Raw genomic sequence first — 9427 nt, 5'->3', positions numbered from 1 at the left:
ATCTCTCTCTCTCTGTAAAATAAATAAATAAAATCTTTTAAAAAAAAATGAACTGAGAGTTAAGGTAAGTTGAGGTGGGGGAGGAAAGGGAAAGGGACAGTAGTAAAAAGATGTGAGATTCCTTCCACTTAAAAAGTCATTTGTGTTCTATACTGAAATCTACACAAATAACGATGCCACATAAAATTGCCACCTGGTTAACTTCCTGCAAATAGAGTAGTTCATTTTATCACGTAAGGTGATGACTTCTGGGTATGAAGCTGGTGCTTGCAGTCCTACACTACAGGCTTTTGACTAAGCAATAGAAACAGACTCCAGGTTAAGCAGGAAAGAAAGTGTTGGAAAGATTGGGTCTAGCTCCTAAAATCAAAGGAAAAGCTGAAGAATCTGGAGAGAATAGGGATAAGAACTGCTCCAGGGCCCTAAGCAGAAGGACATAATGGAGAAGCCCTCAGCTTCTTCCAGGTTCTCTGTGTAGAATGAAGAGGTCCCGCTATCATCAGTGTTGTCTTCTCCACATTCATATCTTCAGAAGGAGAGGCCAGTTGGCCTAACTCCGATCACATATTCACCCTTGGCTGGGAGAGTAGGTCTGGCCTGACAGTCTTAGCAAGACTTAGCAAGGGAAAACCAAAAAAAGGAATTGTAAACTTTCACCTTATATAAGGTGGATGTTCCTGTCTGAGTTACATTTGGGGTTCCCTGCGTGGACCACAATCCCGACACCCCCTTCCCTTTGATGAACTGCATTCTTTTGAGAGTTGCCTGCCTAGGGATAGAGGTGTGACTGTAGAAAATTTTTTTTCTATCCCTCAACTTATAAATATGATCTATTAGGGTATAAATCTAAAACCCCATCTAAATTGGCCCCTTTTCTAAATGGTAAGAGTCATCTGTTTATTTACTTATTTTTAAAGATTTTATTTATTTATTTGACAGACAGAGATCACAAGTAGACAGAGATGCAAGCAGAGAATTGGGGAAGCAGGCTTCCCACTGAGCAGAGCGCTCCATCCCAGGACCCGGGGATCATGACCTGAGATGAAGGCAGAGGCTTAACCCACTGAGCCACCCAGGTGCCCTGTTGTATTTATTTTTGAGAGTTTTCCACCAAAATGCTCCTAAAGGCAGAGAAAGTACATAGTAGAGATTGAACGGATGAATAATAGGCCTACCAGAAACTTGAACTTTCTCTAGTGTCATGTTTTCAAATTTTATGCAGAATTTGTATTATTGCTTTATGTCCACGTTTTCTTCTCCCAAAATCTTTATGAAATGGACATTCCTTGAAAAGGAGCTTGATTTTCACTGTGGCTGTTAGTATTCCTTGACACACTGACAGGTATCCCAACTACATAAAGCCCAGAAATACAGAAATAAAGGAACTCATAGATCACTTTTCATGTTATTGTATGGGTTTCAACTCTTGTAATGTGTCAGACCTACCATTCTGAGAAAAACCAATGATTTGTGATATATAATAATTTTTGCCCACTGCCATTGCCTGGGTATTTTTTTTTTTAAGATTTTATTTATTTATTTGACAGACAGAGATCACAAGTAGGCAGAGAGGCAGGCAGAGAGAGAGAGAGGAGGAAGCAGGCTCCCTGCCAAGCAGAGAGCCCGATGCGGGACTCGATCCCGGGACACGAGATCATGACCTGAGCCGAAGGCAGCGGCTTAACCCACTGAGCCACCCAGGTGCCCGCCTGGGTATTAATAGTCAGAATTCCCAAGGTATGAGGGCCTTGAGAAAGAATCTAGTCTTTTACAGACGTGAGAATGCAGTCTCAGAGGGGTGAAGTCAAGGTCAAGTTCATAAACATAGAAAATGGCAGAACTAGTACTTGAATGCATCTATTTTTTGTTTTTTTGTTTTTTTTATTTCATCCAGTACTCCTACTACAGAATTTGATGTTAAGATTCACTTAGGACACTCTCCTCACAAACAATGTCCAGAATACTAGACTGTTCCATTAGATACGTGAATTCATCTGCTTTTGGTGACCATAACAAAATACCACAAGCTGGTATTTTCTCACAGTTCTAGAGGCTAGGAAGCCTAAGGTTAAGATGTCATCAGCGTTGGTTTCTGGTGAGGCCCCTCTTCTTGGCTTGTAGACCACTGCCTTCTTGCTCACAAGGTCTTTTCTCATGTGCGTGTGGGCATGTGCACACTGGGAAAAAGTGAGATCTATGGTGTCTCTTCTTCTTCTTTTTAAAGATCTTATTTATTTATTTGACAGACAGAGATCACAAGTAGGCAGAGAGGCAGGCAGAGAGAGAAGGAAGCAGACTCTCTGCTGAGCAGACAGCCCAATGTGGGGCTCAATCTCAGGACCCTGGAATCATGACTGGAGCCCAAGGCAGAGGCTTTAACCCACTGAGCCACCCAGGTGCCCCATTGTGTCTCTTCTTCTTATGAGGATACCAGTCCTATTGGATTAAGATCCCACCCTTATGACCTCATTTAATGTTAATTGCTTCCCTAAAAGTCTTATCTCCAAATACAATCACACTGGGGGTTAGGGCTTAACATAAGAAATGTGGGGGACACAATTCCGTCCATAACAGTATGTATATGTACATATAACGCATGTATGTATCTACCCACCTACTTACGCTATCTCAGTTTTGGGCTCTTGATTAAGTTTATTGATAAACTTACAAAAAAAGAAATAAGAAAAAGGTAAAGGCGGGGGAGGACAAAGTAGAAAAGGATTAGGAAACTTTAAAGCCTCGCTATCACACATTTACACTTACCTAGAGTTTTTTAAAGATCAGGTATTTAGCTACTACTCTGAGAAGGCCGCTAGAGGGCAACATTGAGCTACAGGGCAGGTAAAACTCAGAGGAACGATGAACTATAGACTGAGATGGTGCTTCGTGATCCCAGAAGGGCGGTGTAGGTTGAGTGTCACCGGAGTAGGGGAAGGGGCCGTCATCTTGGGCACAAGGGTCCATTTAATGCCTGAAAAGGGGGATTCGTTGGTGGTAGATAAGAAAAAGAGGAGATAAACTTCCTGAGACTAGGTTTTCCTGTGCTACCTTTTAGTGCCACTATGCCCTTATTCGTAAAGTGGGGACTGTAATACTAGCTCCTTGCGCCAATTCTTTCAAATTGAACCCATCTGAAAGAAAAACATTTTCTTAATTGCCCCCCCATAATTTGCAAATCTTCCTCCCTCTCCAAATGGAGACATTCATTGTTCTATACCCCAGATGCCAATCATGCAGTGGCATATGTAAATGACGCTTCCTGGGATTACACAGTGGATAGCTTGTGTCTCTTCTGAAAGTGTTTTTATTCTCTCACTGCTTTCCTTCTCTGGTTTCCAAGTATGTCTGCTTAGACCTGCCAAAAGTCAGAACCGAACCACTGCCTGGTCAAACCCTCCCAGTGGCTGCTCCCTTGGTGATACAAATCCTGGTTGAAGTCTTTAAACTGCCCACTGTAAGGGCTTGATTTTTCTTAGATGAAAGACTAATCTTCCACTCTGCCTTGGGAAAGGGAGTGAGAATAGCCAAAATGAATGAGTAACTGAAACGAATGATCTGAATAGAAGGCACAGATGCTCCTTTCTGGCATACACAGGGTCAAACATAAAAGTACTACTTTTATCAGGGTGGAGAGTCTCATTCAGGAGAATTCTTAGTTTCTACTTGGAAATGCTCAGAATGTATATAAACTTTAAATAGAGTTTTTCCCTCACAGACTTTATAACTTTCTGTTATCCCTTTTTTTAAAAAAAGATTTTATTTATTTATTTGACAGAGAGAGAGGGATCACAAGTAGGCTGAGAGGCAGGCAGAGAGACAGAAGGGGAAGCAGGCTCCCTGCTGAGCAAAGAGCCCAATGCAGGGCTCAATCCCAGGACCCTGAGCCAAAGGGAGAGGCTTAACCCACTGAGCCACCCAGGAGCCCCACTTTCTGTTATCCAATATATGCAATAGCAGGAACTCTGGACTTGCCTTCTTGAGATGTGTAGGCTTTCTGCTAATGCCTTTGCAAAGGGGCTCACAAGTCTCAAATTCCCTGCTTTGTTGCATCTCTGAGTCTCCTCCCTGACTTCATGTGGTTCAAGGACACCCTGGTTTTAGATGGAAAAATTGTCTCTAAGGCTAATGCTCAAGAACACTCCTTTCTCTAAAAAAGTCTTTAAAAAAAAATTAGAAGAAATCCTTTTTCTCCAGTTGATCATTATGTCCCCTCATCAAATAATGTGCTGGTATTGAGGCTGTAACCAAAAATGCTGGTCTCCTCATTATAAAACAGCCATGTTGGAGGAGGGGGAGGTCAGTTGATACTTAATGCTTTCATGCCTTTTAAATACAGGCTGTATGGGTTTCACCAGGCCTTAATATCATTATTCTTTTAAAGCCCTACTGTACCAGAGGTCACTGCTCAGTTCTATCACCATTATTTAGTCAATTAGATATTTTGCTCTTAGCCCAGAGTGCTTAAACAAATGTCCTCATAAATGAGAAACTACCATCTTTACAAGTCAACCAGAAATTCAATGGTTTTCCATCGTATAATGGTGTAGTGAATGTTAAAAATTTGATTCTTACCAGCTTATCAGTCTGAAACTTCAGGGAGTGGTAAAAGTGTCCCAAAGTACCGTTTTTAAAGAATGAACTTTGTGGAACTGGTATCATTCTGGTAATAATAATGGATTATCTTAACAGTGTGATTTAGTAACATTACTAAGATTGTCTCTGAATTCTAAGATTGCCTTTATTCTTTATGGTATCTGTTTTTGACAGGGAAAAGCTAGTATGATGGATTTCCCTATCTTTTTCTAAGGTAGAATATTGTTCTCACATTCCTATAGGCTTTCATAAAACACTGTTTTTAAGAATCCAATGCAGAGGATTTTATTTAATAGCCACTATTCAACTTTTAAAACAGTCACTGACAGCTGCCCCTAGAGTGTTCTTATTCTAATTTATCTTGGTTTTGGAAGGATACCTAGGATATAGTTATTCCTTCCCACTTACTCTCTTTCCACAACACAAACCACCCGCAAACTGCTATCCTGTGTTGGGTCATTCTTATTGAGATTTACAGTACTCATTTCTGTTTTAGTATTAATTTACCAAGCCCCCTTTCTAAAAAAGATTTCACAAATGTCACTGAAAACAACACTGACTGATAGACAATAAATGTCCATGTATTATATGAAAAGTAGCTCATGATAATTGTTCACTTGGAAATGTAACGAAATTTCAAAATGGATCCCTGTGTTACAGGCTATGTGTATTGTTAATTATAATCTATTCCACCAGATCATTTTACAAAGATTACCTCCTCCAAAGGTATCAAGTCAGCAGCAATGTTTATAGAGACCCGTTTCTACATGGTCATCAGAATTTACCCTTGGTCTTTACTTTTTGCCAGTCTGGTGAGTGAAAAAACAGTATCTCGTTGTTTTGGTCTTCACTCTACGGACTACTTGGGAGGTCGAGCACGTTTTTATATGTTTGTTAGCCTTTGCGCTTCCTCTTCTGTTAATGACCTATTCATCCACTTTACCCATTTAAAAAAAAATTCAGGTCTTTGTCTTTTCAAAAAAGCAATTTGTAGGATTTCTTCATTTAGTAAGGGATATTACCTCTGTTTTGCCGGTTATATTATTAACATTTTCTCCAGGATCATTGCTTTTGTTTTGACTTGCTTTATGACGTTTTTTGTCTTATAAAAAATTTAACCTTTAGATAGTCAAATCAGCTCATCTTCTTTTTTAAAAGATTTTATTTATTTGTTTATTTATTTGAGAGGGAGAGCGAGATTTCAGCTCAGGTTGCTCTGGAGAGCGAGAGCACAAGGGGGATGAGGGGCCGAGGGAGAAGCAGACTCCCTGCCAAGCAGGTGGGAGTTTGATCCTGAGATCATGACTTGAGCCAAAGGCACTATATATATATATATACATATATATGTATATACACTAAGATACATTTTAGTGTATATATGTGTGTTTATATAATATGTGTATATGTGCATATATATAGCATACACATAAGATATGTATCTACTCTGTGGATAGTTCTATAACCTGGTGACATATGTGACATATGTTTCAGTATTCTATGTTACTTAGAAGTTTTCTGTGTAACTCATAACAATTAATCAAGTAACCTGATCTAATATTATTTCCAACTGTAAAAGTTAACAAAGGATCTTGGAAATTCTGTTTAAAATGACATACTACAGATCATAGTTAGTGTTGACATACAAAGTTCATCAGAATTTATATAGTGCTAAATTGTTGAACATATAATTTTGCATTTTTCTTAATTTTAAACATTACGTAGGAGTAAATGTATCTGATCAATAACACAGAGCAAGAATTCAGCAAGTTCATGTTAACCAGCCTCTTTATGAGAAGACAAGTCTAGGGAATAATCTTACAGACTTTTTAAAAACCCGTACTATCAGACAAGTATGATTTACCTAAACATTTTGGGTACTTTTTTTGGATTTTGGACCTAGCAGTTTCTGTGAGAGAGGGATTTTTTTCCCTTTAAGAACCTAGTACATAGTGTTGTTTTGTTTTGTTTGTTTTGTTTTGTTTTCTGGGAATTCAAGGAAGATTAGACTTATGTATTTTATAGCCTCTAGAGACCAATCAGAATGAGGTTCCTTTTCTTTAAGTAATTTTGTAATCTAAGCCAAATCGGCTAATTTCTAATTTAAATGACCTAAGAGTACATATATGAGACGTCATGGGACTTAAATCTCTGTTGTAACTACTCAACTCTGCCATAGACAAGTCATAAAAAAAGGGGGGGGGGTATGGTTGTGTTCTAATAAAATGTTTTAAAACCTGGTAGCGGGTGTTTGGTTTATGACCCATCATGTAAGGAGCTTGGAAGTTGTCAGTCTGTTGTAACAGCAAATAAAAAACCTGAACAAACTAAAAAATCAACGTTTTTTGATCTGTAAGAGGAGTGAGGTCACAAGGCAGACTGCTGCTCCCCACATTAGAGAGACGGGTGAACGAGAGAATCGCAGTTCACTGGAGCCAAAAGTCTGGAGCAGACACCTCAGCAGGAGCCAGTGTTATGGCAGAAAAGCCCACACTGTAATTAATAAAGTGCTGGGGGCTCAAAATGGACAAGTCTGAGAATTAGAAACTCTGGAGAGTGGGGTTGAGAAGGGCAGGGACGGGAGGTCTCCCACACTTATGTACCTTTTACCTTCAGGAAGTCAAGTTTCAACAAGTCAACAAGGAAGGGACAAGGTTCTCAAGTAAATAGTAGAGGCAAAAATCACCTTGTGCTTCTGGCAACAGATGGCAGATAGGAACTTTTGAAATATGCATTTTGTTCTTCTTAACAAGGTGTGCTCCGAAGAGAAACTATTTCACCACAGTCTAAATTATTGGGATTTGTATCTGGTCTAGGGGAAGGGAAATACCCAACTCCAGCCCTGTCTAGCCATCCTGGCCCACAGAAGAGGGAGTGAGTTAGGGAACTGAAAACATTGGTGGGTTCACAGATGACAGACACAGCCTCACTAAGAGTTTGAGTCCTGATCATAAAATTACAGAACTCTTCCTGCTTCCCGTCCTCTGCAACTCATTCACCACATTACTAAAGGACCGTTCACAGAAGTTGCTTTTCCCCAGTATATCATGTCCTATCCTCATATAAAAATTACAGTGCATTCTAAAAGGCAAAAACAATGAACAGAACGAAACAAAACCAGTTTGAAGACAGAGAGAGGAGGCATTAGAACCAGACTGATATACAAGGAATGTTGATAAATGACATATCAAGAATGTCATACACTTGGAATCACGCAGTATGTATGTCCCCATAATGTTGGGGACTTACTATCTTTCTGAGGCTGTGAAATTCTTCCAGCATTTTTCTGTCCCTGGTAGGACTTAGGGGTTGGGAATTATGCTTAAGAAGTCCAAAATGTGTATTATATTTATATAAACCCCTAACATTCCTAGAAGTTTCACATTTACTACTTTTTTGGAAAATGACAAAATAAGAAATTCTTTAGAAAAGAGAGAAGTGCATAACCTTTGGATTGAATGGATATTCAATACTTAACAGGATATTATGTTTTCCTGTTATCCCAGAATTGTGGCAGAAAACAAAAGGCATCAAACCTAACTCCTTTTTAAAAATTTTTATTTTATTTAAATTCAATTAATTAACATAGAGTATATTATTAGTTTCAGAGATAGAGTTCAGGGATTCATCAGTTGCATATTACACCTAGTACTCATTACATCACATACTCTCCTTAATGTCCATCACCCAGTTACCCCAACCCCCACCAACCTCAGTTTGTTTCCTACAGTAAATGTTCCTACTGTTATTTCATTTTTCTGGGCTGAATAATATTCCGTGGTATGTATATACCACATCTGCCTTATCCATTCGTCTGTCGGTACACATCTGGGCTCTTTCCATAGTTTGGCTATTGTGGACATCGCTGTTAGAAACATTGGGGTACAGGAAAACTACCTCCTTCTAAGCACAGAGAAGTAGCCAGAATTTGAGAACCACCACCAGACACTTCCATCCCCACCTCACTGAAAGATGCCAAAGAAGAGTGGGAGCCCCCTCCCTACTCCCTTGTAGAGGATGAACATTTATTTATTTATTTGAGAGAGAGTATGGGGCTCAACGTGGGGCTCCATGCAGAGCTTGTTTCCATGACCCTGAGATCATGACCTGAGCTGAAATCAAGAGTTTAACCAACTGAGCCACCCAAGCACCCGGGGAGGCTGGTCATTTTTAAGCCAGGAGACCTGTTAACCTACCTCTGGTTACTCTTGGAGGAAAAAACCAAACACTTGAGGAGAGGAACCAGGATCTGCATGTTGGGGGCCGTGGTGGGTACTATCAGATAGAGATGGGGCCAGAACCCCTTTGCTTAAGTTTGCAACTCAAGGAAGTACAAAAGTTGTAGCCCACATGTGCCTGCAGACCTGGGAGCTGGCCATGGGGAGATGAAATTGATGGCTTTAATCTTGTCTGAAGTGGCAAACACTAGGGCTAGAGTAAGTCAGAGAAATGTAGCAGTGATGACAGCGGGCTTCCTTCTATTCCTAGATTGTTTCTGGCGTTTGTAATTTCTAATCCCTGGGTCACTTCTACTCCTTAGAAACCGTTTCTGGCCGGGCCATGAAAGTAGGCAGTATAAGACTCCTAATTCCCCCAGACACGCTGAATCCCTGAAACCACCGGATCCAACCTCTAAGATGTGTACCTTTCTGGGATCCTGCCAGCAAGGGTTGGCGGCATCTGCAGCTCGCCCTCCACACACTAGGGGGTGTGCTTTGGTCCGGAGCCACTTAGTTCGCAGGTGCTCGCCCTTCCTTGCCGCGCGGGGTTAGGCCACATCCTCGGACCCAGAGGCCGCGTCACAGTTTCGCACCAGCCAATCAGCACTGTCCATGTA

This window comes from Mustela nivalis (genome assembly GCF_964662115.1).
Source record: "Mustela nivalis genome assembly, chromosome: 5".
Classification (NCBI taxonomy): domain Eukaryota; kingdom Metazoa; phylum Chordata; class Mammalia; order Carnivora; family Mustelidae; genus Mustela; species Mustela nivalis.
Note: the sequence above shows the minus strand (reverse complement) of the source record.